Source organism: Myotis yumanensis, unplaced genomic scaffold, assembly GCF_028538775.1.
Source record: "Myotis yumanensis isolate MYYU_CA2020_CCGP unplaced genomic scaffold, mMyoYum1.0.hap1 SCAF_15, whole genome shotgun sequence".
NCBI classification, from domain to species: Eukaryota; Metazoa; Chordata; class Mammalia; order Chiroptera; family Vespertilionidae; genus Myotis; species Myotis yumanensis.
Window position 1 is genome coordinate 2315370 of NW_027223766.1, and position 18500 is coordinate 2333869.

The window sequence follows — 18500 nt, forward strand, 5'->3', positions numbered from 1 at the left end:
CCTGTGTGATGTGAACTATAAATACTAAAGATAAAGTATTTCATCACTGAATTCTACATAGAGGCTTTTATATTGCAAAGCTGCATTTAATCCTGTGAGAATAATTTTTACACATGTGACTATTTTCTTCTATTTTATGTCTATTAAACACTGTTTTATTTAACACTGGAGGCCCGGTGCACAAAACTCATGTATGGGTGGGGGGCGCATCCCATCAGCCCAGCCTGCCCCCTCTCCAATCTGGGACCCCTTGGGGAATGTCTGACTGCCAGTTTAAACCCGGGATCGGGCCTAAACTGGCAGTCAGACATCTCTCTCACAATCCTGGACCGTGGGCTCATAATCGCTCACCTGCCTGCCTGCTTGATCGCCCCTAACTGCCCCCCCGACAGCCTGATTGACCCTCACTGCCTCTGTGTGCCAGCCTGATTGCCCCTAGCTGCCACCCTCTACTGGCCAGGTCACCCCCAACTGCCCCCCTGCTGGCCTGGTCACCCCTCATGGCTCCCCCACTGGCCTGGTTGCCCCACGCAGCCTGCTTGTTCAGTCGTTTGGTTGTCCCTCACTAACCCCCCCTGCTTGCCTGGTTGTAGGCAGCTATCTTGTGAGGGCATGAGGGTTAATTTGCATATTACCTCTTTATTATATAGGATACTATGTAAACAAATACTTTAACACCATCAAAGATGCAGGGAACATGCACAGAGGGGTCATGGTTGGACAGACTGGGTAGGGGTTTTGAGGATGGACCTAGACCCACCCCTGTGCCAACTGCAGCCTCGTGGCCCACAGTTCCTTTCAAGATGCACAAATTTGTACACTGGGCCCCTAGTTGATAATAAAAGTATCTCAAAGGATTAATATATTTCATGGCTCTGTAACAGGGTAGAGCATAATGTCATGTAGGACATTATTTTACACACATTATTAAGACTGGGAAACTGACAGGAATCTTTGAAAAATAATGGTGGAAATGATGGTCAGAAGGATGAATTTTGAGAACTTCAAAGGCAGCCTGATGAGCATGGGTTTTGCTATTCTCTTCTCTCTCTCTCTCTCTCTCTCTCTCTCTATATATATATATATATATCTATATATATATCTATAGATATATATATAGATATATATATATATATATATATATATATCCTATCTAATAAAGAGGGAATATGCTAATTGACTGCCACACCCTCAAAGATGGTGGCACCCACAGCCACAACTCAGGTTCACCCCAAATCTTCTTCACACCTAATGTCTAGACACCAGGGTTTTATTATTTTATTATTTAAATATTTTTAGAAGTGTGCTCAGAGATCTTTCCTGGCCAGCCTCTACAAAACAGCCACTCCCACCATTCCATCCAGTAACACCTCATCTCTATCTACTCTATTCTTGTTCCTATTGGTTTGGAAGTTATTATATTGATGTACTTGTGTATCTATGATCAGTCGCCACCCCTCCACTGGAGTATAGACTCCATCCAGGTGGAGCTAGCTCGTGACTGCACTCAGGGGCCTACAGTAGCATCTGGGACATGATATCTCATTTGATTGGTTGCTTACTGAGTTAATGAATGCATTTTCTGTATCCACATAGGATACTGTCATTAGTTTCACACATAGATTTAGAATATTCTTTCTCTGATTATTCAGAGAAGCATTGTCTTATGAAACTGAAATACTTAAATTACTTTAGCATTCTTTTGCATGATTTTCTTGGCTTTAGTACTGATTAATAGTTCATCACACAGGCAAAGTTATGGTGAGGAAAAGTGTTTGAAGCCTCTAATAATTCTCTTCTCTCTGACAGTCCTTTGGACTCTCTTCATTCTTGAAACACCACCCATTCTTTTCATAGCATATGATCATTATTTTTTAATAGGTTTTCATTTTTTAAGGTCTATTTCATTCTAAAAGATCATTTTTCTTAATGATCAGAAAATAATTAAACAATTATTAAAAGTACTTTTTTATCTCACACATGGTTTTCAAAATGATTTGACACATATGATCAAAGTGTATTTTTTCCATTGTGTCTCTTCAAGAAGGTATTTCTTGACATTGTTAAAATAAACATATTAGGTCAAAGGAAGTACAAGTTACTCAGATAAACTCAACCTGAGAAATGATACGTTGATTAATGGATGTGATTGTATACACATGTGTTAAAAGTGCTTCTCCAATTAGAGTCTCTGTCACAAGGAAGTGTTCTTCACATCTCCAGGAATTCCATACATCTTCTCATTTTTCTCTTCCCCATTGGGAGGATAGAGACGTTTTTCTCAGTTCCTTGCTTTCGCTGTATTATTTTAGTCTACAGAACAGATGGCTTTCAAATCACTGAGCTGGCTCTTGAGAAATGTCTTTGGAAAGGCAAGCTTAGTCAAGAAAACCTTTAAGCAATGTTTCATATGATCTTCATAGAATGAGTCCATGGGACCTAATTTTGAAAATGGAAGGCATGATTCATAATTAAGATAATATACTAGTAAATTCGACCTCATCTATATTTTCCTTGATGAATAGAATTCTTTAAAGGCAGGTAAAAAGATTGAATTCTACTAATGGTAGGTCAGTGAATGTCAGCAAAACTTTAAAATGAGTTTAGCTCTAGCCGGTTTGGCTCAGTGGATAGAGTGTTGGCCTGCGGACAGAAGGCTCGCAGGTTTGATGCTGGTCAAGGGCACGTACCTCAGTGGCAGGCTGGGGCGTGTGCAGGAGGCAACCAATCAATGTGTCTCTCGCACATCAATGTTTCTCTCTCTCTGTCTGTCTCTCTCCCGATCCACCACTCTGTCTAAAAATCAATGGGAAAAAAATATCCTCTGGTGAGGATTAACAAAAAATAAAATTAGTTTAAATTAATTCTGAGATGCAGAGAAAAGAAATTGATTTCAATTCTCATCCACAGCCTATTATTTTCTCCTGGCTTCATTACAAACTGCTTTGTGTTATTGGAAATGAGTTAGCCATACCCATACGTGAACACTGAGTAGTGTGACTGGGCCATTTTTCCTATACCTACAATTTTTAAATAGTAAAATAATAGCTCCAGTGTAAGTCCAAACTTCTGTTCTTATCCCCCCAAAATCATCTAGTAAACATGTCTTAGTATTGATCATCAAAACCAATGTTTTAATCACATCATAATAATTTATAGTGAACTAATATAATTATCTGAGCTATGTTGTTGCTTGACATGTCACTACTTTAGTTATGTCAATGTGCTGGCTTGGGAGGGAGGGAGCAGTGATGAGCATATTTGTGAAGTCAGGGTACTGATTTCAAAAATCAGGAGCTCCAGCCCAGGTGGTATAGCTCAGTGGTTGAGTGTTGACCTATGAACCAGAAGGTCAAGGTTCGATTCCTGGTCAGGGCACATGCCTGGGTTGTGGGCTCAATTCCTAGTGTGGGACATGCAGGAGGTAGCCAATCAATGATTCTCTCTCATCATTGATGTTTCTAACTTTCTCTCCTATTCCCTTCCTCTCTAAAATCAATAAAAATTTTTTTAAAACAAATCAGGAACTCCATACATTGTCGCGAAATATGATTGGAGAAAATGAAACTGTGAGGTCACCCCTACGTATTCTGTCAGATGTGGGCCATTGTGCTCCATGCTTTGGACCCATGGGTCTGTGTCTGGTATGTTTTCTCTCTTTGGAGATGAAAATTCAGTCTTAAGCTTTGCTCCTTTGTCAGGATGTACCTGGTTGTGTTGGGAAAGCCCCTGAGAACTGCATCAAACATTACAGAATTGACTACCCACCCCTCTTCTTGTTCATCCTTATCCCCCAATGCTGGCTTCCCACATAAATACTCAGTGATGGCTCAAGTATTAACACAAATAAACAATTATTTTGTCAGCAAAAGTCCTCTTTAAAAGCTTCCTTTGAGGCGCTGGCAAGTAGCAGTATGCCAAGAATGTGGGTTCGAGCTCTGGTCAGGGCAAGCAATGAATGCATGAATAAGTGGAACAACAAATCTCTCTCTCTCTAGGAAACCAACAGAAATGGCTTTAAAGCCAATAAAGGTACAATGATACAGCATTTATTTTTAACAAACTCGCAGTGAGCATTTTTGCAGTTACCAACACCCTTTGGAGAACTCTCCTTCAGAAATAAAAAACTAATCATCTTGATTGGCACTTTCTTCTGTCTAGAAAATGTAAATTGTAAAGCTTAGTCCAGGGGTGGGCAACCCCTGGCACGCGTGCCAAACATGGCACGCCAGTAACTTTTGCTGGCACGCGAAACCCTCTCTTATAATCTTCCATTTACAATTTTTTTCTTAATATTGACTTTTTTATTTTTCAGATAAATTCAGTGTAGGTGCATCTTAGATAAATAAATAATTTTACATAACAAGTTATCTTAAAGACCATAGACATGGATTGACGAGACAGGGGAAGAGCAATTTCTGTGCCTCTGCCTTAACTCTCCCTGCCTTCCTAGATCCGACCAGTGTTTTGGTTTCATCCACATACGCTTGTGAATCTTTGTTCTCAGTGATGAATTTTGTTAAGTTTCATAATAGGAGTAGCCTGACAGATGAAAGTCGTAGCTTGTGCATATCTCTGAAGGTCACAAAATATAAACCTGATGTAAAATCTCTGTCATCAGTGATGCAGCAGCAAAAGTCCCACTGATAATATCAAATGGAGTCATAAAGTTTTCTTTTGGACTATCAGTGTACATGTATACATTAAAAAATAAATGTATTTTTCATCATCATATACTGTGTTTTTGACGCTCGAATGAATTTTATTATTTCTTCAAGGTTCTTCACATATGTACACCTTAAGAAATATCAAGTAGGCGTAACATGTTCCCCAAAAATTAGGGTTGGCACGCAGAAGAATTTTGAGTCAGAGATTTTGCTGGTTTTGGCACGCACTCACAAAAGGTTGCCCACCCCTGGCTTAGCCTAAAGCAACCAAATACAGACATTGGGTGCCTGCCATTATAACTTCCTAAGCAGAATAAAAATGTCACCGTTTTTCTTATAAGTGCTGGAAGAGAAAAAGAACAATCCCTCAAAGAGAAACAGTAAAGAAAAAACAAAGGACTTAGTTTTCACTCCACTGGTTGTGAAGAAAGAAATTTTAGCATCAAGGGCCTGAAATAAATACTACGAAAGCCATTGAGGAGGCAAAGAGAGACACGGGGGGCCCTGAAAGGGCCAGTTTTGAGCTAGAGCTTCCCGAAGCCAAAGCCAGGAGAGTTACATTTGGAAGAGTATCGCTGGGAGAGCTTGCCAGCTGATTTGGTTACTAGTCATACCCCCCCTCCTGCCCACACAGAGACGGACTCCCCCTAAGTCTGCCATATCCGACGTTAGCTGAGAACAAAACAGTTCTGAGATATAGACGCAGACTTCATGTCCTGCCCTTCCATGTGCTCATTATGTGCAACCTCAATGTAGAACATTCTTTCTCTGTGTGAATCAGAGCAGAGAGCAAAGGGCCCCGGGATGGTGAAGCAACACGGTGAGCCTCCCGTGGACGGGCCCTGCCTGAGACGGGACATGGCAGACCCTTGGGGAGACAGTTGACATGGAAAGCTTCCAAAAGTCGCTTAGCCTGGGATCTCCTACCGCCCATTCATCCATTTATTAAAACCTGCTGAATGCAGGGCATTTCTATCTCTTCTTCACCAGTTTTTCAAATCTTATGGCCATCACTAGCTCAGAATTTCCTTGCAAATCTCTCACACCTGGGTTTTGTCATTGGGCTGTCATGGTGAATACAGTTTGACTCTAGTCCAATCTGGCTCCAATCAAAGCTATACAGTCATTTTTTATTTGCCTCTCAAATTTACCCCCACAAGCTTTCATTGGTGAGTTTCTCTTTCTCCAAATGGGCAGATCACAGAGGAACTGGGTAACACAGTTCTAGGTGGACGTTGGTGGCCAAGAGCGAGCAAAATGGAGCTTACCAGGTGGCGCTGTCTCCTGGCCTTGGGTTCTGGGCGGTGCCAATATTGAAACAAGGTAAATACAGAAGGAAGAACCTTGATGAAAAGCCAGACACTTGGAGACATGGGAGGAAGGGTGGGGTTTGGGGTAATTTTGAACCAAGGAAGGCAGTGAGTCCTAGAGAATCTTACAGCTTTTCATGGTCTCTCTAGACATCTGAGGTCAAGGCCATCTTGCAGAAAGTAAGCAAACATGGAATATTCCATTTATAAAATGTTTTCCAAACAATCTGAGATTTGGCCAAAATGAATTATTTATTGTTCCTTATATAGCTCTTGGAATTTTCTCCTTGTGAGTTAGCTCTCCTTATACCAGTACGCTCTAATTTCTCAATGCCAAAACCATATGCTGAATGAGCGCAGGAAGAATCTGGAGGCTGTGCTAGAAATAAATAATGGAGATTTATTTGAGGGTCTTGCAACCTGGAAACACAGCGAGGCAAAAACCCAGAAGTGTTCCAAAGATGAAAAAGTAGTGAAAGTTCTTACAGCAAAAAGCACTTTGTTGAGAACTGTCAGTCCTGCGTGCGTAGCCCTCGGGTTGGTCTAGGACAGTGATCAGTCAGATGGCTGGAGGCAGGGTGATGGGTGCCAGGAGCTCTGGTCAGTCCCCGTGGTCTGAATAATGGATGTGGGGTGGATGTGAATGTGAGTCCTTCAGGGGATCAGGTGGCCTGGAAAGGTGAGCCCTTCGGGGGGTAGTTAGAGGGCTACCTGGAGGTCCAGGTATGTCCAGGCATTGACATAGGACTGGAAAGTTCAAAAAAGTTTGTTTCCAGGTCAGTTAGAACAAGAATGGTCTCTCCTCATGCCTCCACCTTCCTCCTGTTAGTTTTAGCAGCTTTGGTTGAAGTGACTCCATTGTATACATTCCCTGTCTTCACTCTTTCCTTACAAACATACCTAAGAAAAAAGCCTCAAACTAAATTCTACCTTTCCATGAAGATAATCCCAATCATCTTATTTTGTCTTTGTTCACCCATAAGCATTCCCCACTCCTGTCAGCCTTGGGAGTAACTATGCTACTTGTAGTGAAGCATGTATGTGAACCTGGATGAGGCTGTAGCACATGCTGTGTGTGTTTCCACAGCAGCTCACCTCCTGCATGGCTAAGGACTTCTGAGGCTCTCTTATCGGTAAGTTCTCATTGTTTGTCACTGCTACACCTGGCTGTTCAGCAGGAATTTGTTGGATAAATGAGGGAATGAAGGAAGAGAAATGGCCAGGTCTTGGAGAACTGCTAACCCACTCTACCTTGGAAATTTCCTTTATGTTCTCTCTCCTCCCCCTTCTTAAGACTTTTCCCAATAAATATCACATTGAAAATATAGGATAACCTGATGACAGAAGTAACAAAGATTTTTCCTGTGGTTTCATTTTAGTAAAACCAGTTAAAGTTTTCAGAAGTATTTCCAGCATGAGAATACAATGAAGAGGCTGTGAAGTTCAAAGTCATTGAGAAAAAACAAGCAATTAAATACACCCTTAAAGGCTAAACCAAACATGGTTGCCACCCCACAAACTGGAGCCTAGAATGTCCACAGAGAAACAGAGGTGCTAGAGTTCGGGTCATCTTTCTACCATCTGGCCTGGGCACTTCATCACCAAGCACAGTGAGGGCCCCAAGGGAAATGGCTTCAGTTGTTAGATCGTCAGCTTACTGAGGCCATTTCAGGAGGCTGCAGGTCTAACGGGTGGGGAACATCTGTCCTGCAGCCTCTCTAGGCTTGGATGACTCTCGGAGAGTGCGATGTCTCAGCCCTCTCATGGGCGGAAGGTAACAGTCAGCTCAATTACAATGTATAGGTACTAGCCAATTTGCAAAATCTATATTTGTAAAGCTAAAATATCCATTTAAGTAAAGCTGATAATATTTGCTAGAAACTTCAAGTTGGCTTCTTACAGCCAAATTTCTAGACAGTAGATGACATGCAATGTTGTTAAAGAGAAATTTAAAAGCAATATACTTTAAAAGTTAAGTAAAAATAACTTAATGGAATGTATGGATATATGTTAGTTTTATATGAACAACTATATATGTATCAACAGACTGATGGTTAAAATTTCAAACATTAGTGAATATAATGGATTCTGTCATCTGTCAACACCTAAGTGATTTCTCATGGTTAATATCTATGACATGGTCACATAACTCAAGATGGCTACAAATAAAGAAACTGTGTCCACATTGGTAAACTGCAGGCATATAAAATGTTCAAGTCCTAAATTTTTCCAAAATATCACAGCTCACCATTTAAACATTTGCTGGTGTCCCCATGGGGCAAGCACTCAGCCACGCTGGCCTGCCCCGAGTTCCACAGCCTTGAAACTGGAGAGGCTGTCGATGACCATCCGGTAGGACAAGCATGGCCCGCAGTTTAGGCATCACCTCAGTACTTTGTCTGGAGGCCACATCCTATATAATAAAAGGCAAATATGTAAATTGTCCCCTCGACCGGAAGTTCGACAATGGGTGGGGCCTCCCCCCGGCTGACCCCACCCCCAATCTGTCCCCTCCACCCTTACCGGGGGCAGGGCCGGCCTGCCAACCGTCCACGGTCCCTCCCCCTGGCCGGCCTCTCCCTCAGTCGCCCCCCCTCTCAATTGGGGGAGGGACCGGCCTGCCAACCTCCCATGTCCCCTCCCGACAGCCAGCCAGGCCAAATTGGCCCTGATCAGGGTGGGCCAGCTGGACCCCACAGGTGCACAATTTCGTGCACTGGGCCTCTAGTAGATGATAATTTTGAAAAATCAGTCAATCCATTCTTAGGAAAATTTTCTTAGTCTTTACAAAGACTTACACAAAAGGTAATTATTTTAGAGCAGTAGAGTGATTTCTCACAAAAATACTGTAATAACCAACGGTGTAGCTTTTCAGTGTTTCCCATTATTGGGTATTGTGTCTGTCTTGGTTTACCCTGTGGTCTTGCCAAGTTAATGGCCCTCTCTCCCTCTATCTTTTGAAGGGAAACCAGAAAGGAGCTGGTTGAGGGTTTTATAACTCCGCTTATTCATCCCAGGTCAAGAATCAGTTTGGGGCCTAACTGCCTGAAATATTCCACTAGATACAGATGTATTCTTCTGGAGTGAGAATGTGGAGTTCCAAGGCGGCTGCCTACCTTACTTTCTCTCCACTTTTGCTAACATTTTAAATGGAATTAGTGGTGGGTTTTCTGCCACAAATCAGAGCTGCCCAGACCGCAGGAGGCAGGTCTGCGCATCTGAGCTCTCACTTTGCTGTGTTCATGGCCACTGCTAACGCAGTGCCCCTCCGTGCCCTGTGACAGTCACAGGCTGCATGTTTACAGGCAGATCCCAGATAACACGTCAGCGCTGTATTGTCTAAGCACTGAAGTTTCTAGCTCCCCGTGAGCAAGCTGGAGCAGTGAACCATCTATAATAATAAAAGTGTAATATGCAAATCGACGAATGACCGACCAGCAGAAGGACTTTCCGGACGAGCTTTTAGATGACCTTCTGGACTGCCATGTTATGACACACACTGGCACCAGGCCAGCCAAGGTGGGTGCGATGTGATTGGTCCGGGGGCCTACCATCACCCCATGATCGCCCCAAAGAGGGAGGCCCAGGCCGCCTGCCCTAGCCTGAGAGAGGGAGGCTCAGGGGCCACGATGGCTCCCGGCCCTGTGGCAGAGGCGCTGAGTGGGCACAGCGCCTGCAGCTGGCCCCGCCGGCCCCTAGGATGCCACCTCCCCCTGCGGCTTCGGCCCGCCTGGACTGCCACTCCTCCTGCTATGATGCCTGGGCCAATCCTGGGCCCTTTTGTGACTGCTGGCTCTCTGCCAGGGCTCGCCCCCCTGACTGGACTCCCCAGCTCATTCCTGACTGCAGAGGAACTGAAATAGGCTGACATCCACAACATTGGGGCTATGATCACCCCCTTGCACTTAATGGAAGTGAAACCGGGCAAGAGGACTCAACCTGTGAAAAGTGAGCTAGACAAGGAAGAGTAGCAGAGAAAAGGCGCCGGGAAAAGAACAAAGTGGGGCAGCCTGATGCCGAAACAAGAAGAAAGAGCAGACGGATTGTCTGCAGGGAAATCTGAGTTGCTGGAGCTCATAAATGCAGAGCCAAAACCCAGATGGAAAAGCTGAAGCAGGAGCAGCAACAGCTCATCCTGATGCTCAGCCAGCATCGCCCCACCTGCATCATCAGGACTGACAGTGTTAAGACCCCCGACTCAGAAGGCAACCCACTGCTGGAGCAGCTGGAGAAGAAGTGACCATGGGCTGGGAGGAGGAAGGGGAGGAGGAGGAGGAGGAGGGTCCCAGAGGGCTCTTCCTTGCTGCATGAAAAACTCTTCAATGAGGCTCAGCACAGCCAGCATCAGCCAGGCTTTTCTGTGAAACTCAGATCAGCCACACCAGGGAGGAAACCCAGGCTGATGAAACCCAAGACCAAGCACTGAGACCAAAGTAGTCCTGAGGGGAGGACTGTTCTGCCTGGGGTCAGGCTTGCAGGAGGCAGGACAGAGGATCTAGGCTGGAGAGACGCCCAACCAGGCAGCTGTGGGCACTTCTCTGGCCTCTCCGCCAGGGCACCCACCCAAGGACCTCCAAGCAGCCAGGAAAAGCCATGAGTTGCAACCAAAATTAGACTGAGGATGGACTCAGAGTGAAACTGCAATCTGCCTGCCCCCAGCCCTGGCCCTGCCCCTGCCCCTGCCCCTGATCCTGATCCTGATGCAAGGCTGGAGAAGGGCACAGTGCCGGGTCCTGCTGTACCCACCCACTGTGGTCCAGCTCAGTCCTGCCCAGAGTGGCGGCCTGGGCGCACCCTCGCTGGCCCTGCTGGAGCTGCTGTGGGCACGAGGCGCGGGCGCCCTTCTGAAGCACATGCTCACTTAGTGCTTATAGACGGGCTGTCCTGGCAGGGCTTTCCACTGCACGTGTTTTGTTTTGTTTTGTTTTTTTAAACTTTTTATTGATTAAGGCATTACAAATGTGTCTTTATCCCCCAGTGTGCCCTCACCCCCCAGTCTTGCCCTCACCCTCACCCCCTGCTGTCGGCGTCCATCACTTATGCGTATATGCCTGCATACAAGTCCTTTGGTTGATCTCTTCCCCTACCCCCATCCTCCCCTACCTTCCCTCTGAGGTTTGCACATGTTTTTATACTTTCTTATTTTTATTAATATTTTTTACAAAAAAAGATTTTATACAATTAATATATAAATGGATGATACAGTATAAACATGCTATGGTTTGTTTGTTACGAACAGATATTCAGCAGTTATGGCCATTGTGTGTAACTTCTAAGTACTGTAGTCTCTGGGTGTTGGGGGTGGCAGGGGCGGGGTGTGGTGCATTTCCATCCTGGTAAACCCTTCATAGTACTCAGTCCTGTATTGCTCAGTAAACATTACTCTTACTTAAAAACAAACAAACAAACAAACAAACAAACAAACAAAAACCAGGGGAAACCAAGGCTACCTGGCCGGCGGCACTGCCGGCGAGTGTGTGGGGCCAGCCAGTGATCGCCCCACAGAGGGAGGCCCAGGCCAGCCAACCGATCGCACCCCACACCTGTCTCCCACAGAGGGAGGTGACTGATGGAAGGGAGCAGCGCCACACAGATGGCAAGCAGTGGCAGCGGCAGGGGTGGGGCCAGCTCCCAGCAGCTGGGGGAAGAAAAACCCCAATAGGCTCTGATCACTGGCCAGGCCTAGGGACCCTACCTGAGGGGTCCCAGATTGTGAGAGGGCGCAGACCAGGTTGAGGGACAACCCCCCAGAGTGCATGAATTTTCGTGCACCAGGCCTCTGGTATCTCTATATAAAACCCTAAAATGCAAATAGACCAAATGGCAGAACAACCAAACAACTCAATAACTGGTTGCTATGATGTGCACTGACCACCAGGGGGCACACACGGAACATGGTGGCCATCTGCCGCTGCAGGATGGTGAAGCCGGTGAGGGGCAGTGCCAGACCACAGCAGGGCACGGGTTGCTGTCATCAGGGTGAGCCGCTGGTGGGTACTGAAAATTCTTTGCTCCTGCGTGCTGCAGCCCCACCAGGCACTCGCAACTGCTGCTAGTGCTGGCCCCAATCACTCTGTGCTGTCAGTGGGTGCAAGCGGGGCTGTCAGCATATGGGAGCCATGGCAATGGGAGCAGGGCTGCTGGCAGACAGGGGACCAGGGGTGTGGCGGGAGGGGCCAGGCAGGGGCATGGAGGATGGGCTGAGACCCGCCCCTGTGTCCACCGCAGCCTCGCGGCCCACCGTTACTTTAAAGGTGCACGAATTTGTGCACTGGGCCCCTAGTTTAGGATAATGTACCAGTGATCCTGGAACATCTCACCCACAGTGCGTCCTCCCTCCCTTAGGAAGCGGTCCTCGCACATGCGGGAGCAGGAGTAAGCGCAGATACCTGGTGCACATTGGAGCCGTGTTGGATGACGTGTCAGAATGCTGAGAACTGCTCCGAACTATTTTAAGAGGAAATTAAAACACAAGGGTGTAGGCCTGGCATTGACATGGTGCACCCTGACTGTTTCCACATCCTGCTGGGACTTGCAGGAGATCTAAGGGGAGGAAGGAAAGGGCTGGAGGCTGCACCGGGGGTCTTCTGCGTAGCCTTCCCGTCAGGTCAGTAAACACTGTCATGGTCATACTGGCTTTGTCTCCATGACACACGCCCTGCTGCTCAGCAGGCCGTAGGGACCTGCAGTGCTGGCTTACGCAGCTGCACCACCCAGTGTCACACAGGGGCTGTGGGTTTTGTTAGATCCCTTCATCCAGTTGTTTGTTAAGGTATTTTTTAAAATTTTAGTCTTGCTCCTAGAAATCCAGATGATAAGAAGTAGAAGAAAAAATAAATTAAGATCATGAGGAAAACTTAAAAAATCTCTCAGAACATAAATTTTAAAATCATTGTTATTTATGCCTTACTTAAAAGTGTGAATAGAAGGAATAAGTCTAAGAAGGACAGTGGCAGGGACTCAACAAACAAGCCTGAAATATACAAATGAACGGCAATCGTAGGATCAGAGTCATCCTGAGAAGATTCTGCCTAACAGTGTACATTCTTGGTAACTTTAGTTAAATTAATTCTTAGGTTTATTTCCTCTTGTTATGAGTCAATTTATTACATAAAATTGCAAAGATGCTATAAAGCCTAGTTCTTAAGAAACATGAAGGGAATTTCATCGGCCTCTTTAATATCCCTAAACTCTTCCTCTGAAAGTCATCACCTTACAGTCTTTTCCCTTCTTTCCAAAATGTAAAATGCCTCACTGTCTTCTGAAGTTTCTCTAAGTTTATCATGTTTTTGAAAGTGCTGAAAGCACCACTTGTTTCTAACAACCAGCTCACCGTCCTGAGTTCAGCAGTACAATTTTTTTGTCTATTATAATGAGATACATTTCAATGTACTCAAGCCGAGCTCCTCGTGATGTTCAGCTTCTAGGAAGTAGCTGCCTTTTTGTCTGTTAGGAGATGTGCAGGAACATCAAGATGGACTCAGTCAAGGAGGACAGGTGGCAAAAGAAGTTTGAAAAAGGCCCTGGCTGGGTAGGTGGCTCCTTTGATTAAAGCATCACCCCCACATGCCAAGATTGTAGGTTTGATTCTCAGTCAGGACACATGTAAGAATCAGCCAATGAATACATCAATAAGTAGAACAACATACCTCTCTCTTTTTCTATCCCCTCTCCTTCCTCTCTCCTTTTAAAATCAGTAAAATAAAAACTTTAAAAAGAAATTTGGGAAAAAAAGAAATTAAAAGTAAGACAGGAAAATAAATCATGACAGCTATAGAGTCTCAAGGATTATTTACGTGTAAACATTGAATCAGGAAATTTCCATGTGGGTGAACTTCGATTAGTAGAAAACATCATCAAAGGGAGCAGAGAGTTATTGGATTGCCCAGTTCTAAGTGACCCTCACTCTATGAAGGCCCCCCTGGGCCCATAGGTAGGTCTACCTGCTCTGAGTGCACCGCACACCTGCGCACGCCCGGAACTGTTCCCATCCCATGTCACTAAAGCGCAGGATACTCAGGGGCTTGTGCCATTTTTTTCTTCAAATTCAGTTATTGAATAGTTACTATTTAACTAGTCAATTAACTATAACTATTAACTAACTATTTAATTCTGCCTTATCTGATAACTTAGACCTATGGTTTTTAGACCCTAATTGAATGAAGCGGTGCTCATGGCAAACCTTTAACTCTACAAGAGAACAGCAATCATAATGACATCAACATAACAGGTGGTGCAATTTTGAACGTTTTTCTTCTCTCTCATGATCTCTGTTAGGCTGTGAAACATCACATATTTGTGTAACCACATACAGATATGCTAGAATTTTCTACTTAAGATTACACTGAAAACTGCTGCTTTCAAACTAGCCACGCTTACCTCCCAAGAGCTGTGACTCCCATGAGCTGTGGCGAAACATGTCAGCGAGATGCCAAATCTTTCCGCTCCTCCCATTTTCACGACTACAGAGAGCAGAGGGGAGACTGCAGCTTGCCTGCTGTGCTCACTCCTCCTGGAGGGAAATAGAGGGCAAGCGGGACCCAAGGTCCTCCAGGAGCAGCGCTGCGCCCAGGAAGCACGCTGGTCGCAGCCCTGGGTCCTGAGGGCACCACGCCGCCGAGACACCGGCCCAGTGCCAACCTGCAGGAACCTGAGTGCCCACTTCAGGAAGGCCAGAGGACAATGACCTCCCAGGCTCCCAGCAGGAAAATGGCTGGGCCCAGGCATTCCTTTTTCTCATCTCTGGCTTGTAACTTTGCTGACCTAAAGTTAGAGCAACTTTGCTTATTGCTACAAACTGATAAAACAATGGTCCTAATATGGCAAAAATAATCATTATTTTGTTGTTTCTTTTCACTAATAGATCCATGTTTTACAACAATGTTAAGTCGCTAGCGCACTGGGAAGAACGCGCTCTTCCGTTGCAGGTGGTGTCATATCCCATGCGGTGGTCAGGGCAAGCACCACACGCCCTGCAGCCCCAGCGCCTTCTACTCGTGAATATGATTGTAAGAAAGTACTGAAAGATAATTTTTGGGGAAAAGTAAAATCATTAATCACATACAGATGGAAAAATAACCACATATTAAAGAATTATTTTACTCATGTGACATGCGGAAACCAGGCAGATGTTACTACTGGTTCAGAGGAAAAGAGAAAACAGCACAGATTTACATGGAGTAAGGGAGTGGAGATGAAATGCAAACGTGTTTTCCACATCGGGAGGAAATTAATTAAAGTCTAACCGATGCACAGAATTTGCATATCATCAGTTACCTTCAATTTACAAACGTTGCAAAATAGCTCAAAGGAAAAGCTTTCAAATGTTCACCATTGAGTATGAGATTGGGTGAGGGTCTGTCATATATGGCCTTTATTATGTTGAGCTACTTTCCTTCTATACCCATTTTATTGAGTGGTTTTTTTAATTTTTAAATTCTTTTGTTAATTCTCACCAGAGGATATTTTTTCCATTGCTTTTCAGAGAGAGAGTGGAAGGATGGAGGAAGGAAAAGAGAGAGAGAGAAAGAGAGAAACATTGATGTGTCCCATATCCATTGATTGTGTCCTGCACACACCCAGACTGGGAACAGGAACTGGCAGCCCAGGTACATACTCTTGAGCAGGAATCAAACCAAGATCTTTTGGTGCACAGGCTGGTATTCTAACCACTGAGCAACACTGGCCAGGGTTTATTGAGTGTTTTAATCATAAATAGATGTTGTATATTATCAAATGTTTTCTCTGCATCCATTAAGATCATATGATTTTTGCCCTTTGTTTTGTTGATATGGTGTATTACATTGATTGATTTGCATGTGTTTAACAATCCTTGTGCCCTGGAATGAATTCCACTTGCTCGTGATGTATTATTTTTTGGATGTACTGTTGTATTCGATTTTGATGTATTATTTTTTTAACATACTGTTGTATTCCATTTTCTAGTATTTTGTTTAGGATTTTTGCATCTGTATTCATCAGAGATATTGGTCTACAGTTTTCTTTTGCTGTGCTATCCTTGCCAGGTTTAGGTACCAAGGTTATGGTGGCCTCATAGAATGTGTTAGGAAGTATTTCCTCTTCCAGCTTTCACTGTGGCCAAGACGAGACAACCAAAGAGTCCTGTAATAGATAATTGAATGAAGAAGATGTGATACATTTATACTATGGAATAGTACTGAGCCATAAGAAAGGATGAAATACTGCCATTTGTGACAAACAAGAATAGACCTGGAGAATATCATGCTAAGTGAAATAAATCAGTCAGAAAAAAGCTAAGAACCATATGATTTCACTCATATGTGGGATGTAAAACTGAAACTCATAGACACAGACAATAATATGTTGGTTACCAGAGGGAAGGTTTGGGGGCTAGTAAAAGGTAAAAGGGGTCAAATATATGGTGACAGAAGATGATTTGACTTCAGGTGGTGAGCACATAATGCAATATGTAGATGTGTGTCATAGAATTGTACACTTGAAACCTATATGATCATATTCACCAATATCACCCTCATAAATTTAATTTTAAAATAGCTCAAAGACCATAAAAAGAGTGAGAAAATGATAAATCTGGAGGGGCGTGCTACAAAGGATGCATAGTTTTCTGTTGAAACATTTTTTCCCCCATAATTTTCCATCTATATATATATATATATAAGCCCAGAGACCGAAAGGCAGAACAACCAGAACGACCCATCAACCAGTCACTATGATATGTACTGATCACCAGGAGCAGATGCTTAACGCAGGAGCTTCCCCCTGATGGTCAGCGTGTTCCCACAGTGGGAGTGCCGCTTGGCTGACAGGGATGAGTGGCTGTTGCTGCAGTGGGAGTAGCTGCTGAGAGGGCGGGTCCACAGCTGCTCAGCTGACCAGGATGAGCGGCACTCCCACAGTGAGCCAATCCCCACAGTCCACGCCCTCCACCAGTGCATGAATCTGTGCACCGGGCCTCTAGTCTTTTAATAAAAAATGGTCTTAAAGAAGTCTTTACATTTTCGTAGGTTTGCTCAATTATTTGCCCAGGTGCAGGAAAGTGTTGACTTGCCGTACGGCCTTCTGAAGATTTCTGCTGAAAGTTTTCAAAGGAACCTCAGGTTGGGCCTTTAAACACTGCTGGAGGCTTAGAAGCCAAGCCCAGAGCTCACCATTCTACATAAACTGCAGCACTTATTTGTTTGGGTGAACTTCTCTTTCCTCAAGGTTTTCAAAATATCTGTTTCCTGGGCTGGCCCAGAAGTGACCTTCACTCACCAGTTTTCCTAAAAGGGCTCTGTACACATTGGTTCCATAGAATAAATCTTAGTTTGCCTAGAGTGTCTGCTAAGACCTAGCTAAGTGTGCGTCCATCTTAAATATGACCCTGTAGGCCAAGGTTTGCATAGCCAAGGTGTCCAGGTATGTCCTAGTACAGTGATGGTGAACCTATGACACACATGTCGAGGTGACACGTGAACTCATTTTTTTGGTTGATTTTTCTTTGTTAAATGGCATTTATATATATAAAATAAATATCAAAAATATAAGTCTTTGTTTTACTATGGTTGCAAATATCAAAAAATTTCTATATGTGACACAGCACCAGAGTTAAGTTAGGGTTTTTCAAAATGCTGACATGCCAAGCTCAAAAGTTTTGCCATCACTGTCCTAGTAGGAGGACAGATGGTCACTGCTTCTTCCATTAATGATATTGCTATGAAAATAAGTATATTCTAAAAGAGTTTCCAAATTCTGGAGGGCTCAGATAGGTGAATAAAGTATCCTTTACAAATGTTTCATTTCAGTTTACAAAAATAGAGTCTGCTATTTACTATGAGTTATTAAAATTTGTTAAGAGATTTTAACACTCAAGATAGGAATAATTTAAGAGAAAGAACTTCCTTATATATCCTGAAAATAGGACATTAAACATCAACAATACTCCAAATGAAATCTAGCATCATCCTTCATCAAGTAGTTCCATCCTGTCTGGCTAAGATTCTGGAGCTCCTGACCCAGTTCTGCTGGTGTGGTCTCAGGTTTGCCTTGGTGATGCCATCAGAAGCCTGGACCCAAAGGTCATGGCCATGTCTGTTCAGCAGGCTCTTGGAGAGTCCTCTGTTGAAGACAGAGCCTGTTGACCAGGTTGAAGAGCTCTCAGGGAAGCATTTGAGTGAAACAGCAGCAACAAACACTGTCCACTCATGGCCAGAATCCAGGAGCTTGGCCTCCTTCCTGCTGACCGTTTCCAAAGTGGAAAGTTAATGAGGGCTAGTCAGGAGGCTGATGCAGCTGACAGGGGGAAAAAACAACATAATAATGTCAATCCCCCAAAAGGGCTTCAGACAAAATAATTATAAACAGATCCTATTTTCAAAGGCGACAATGAATGTGAGTTCAATTTATAAAAATGAGTGAAATGACCTTTACAGAAAAATATCGTGGTGTAAAAATAACAATGTTGATACATTATATCATTACTAGAGGCCTGGTGCACAAAATTCTTACAAGGGTGGGTCCCAAGGCCTGCCTGGCAATCAGG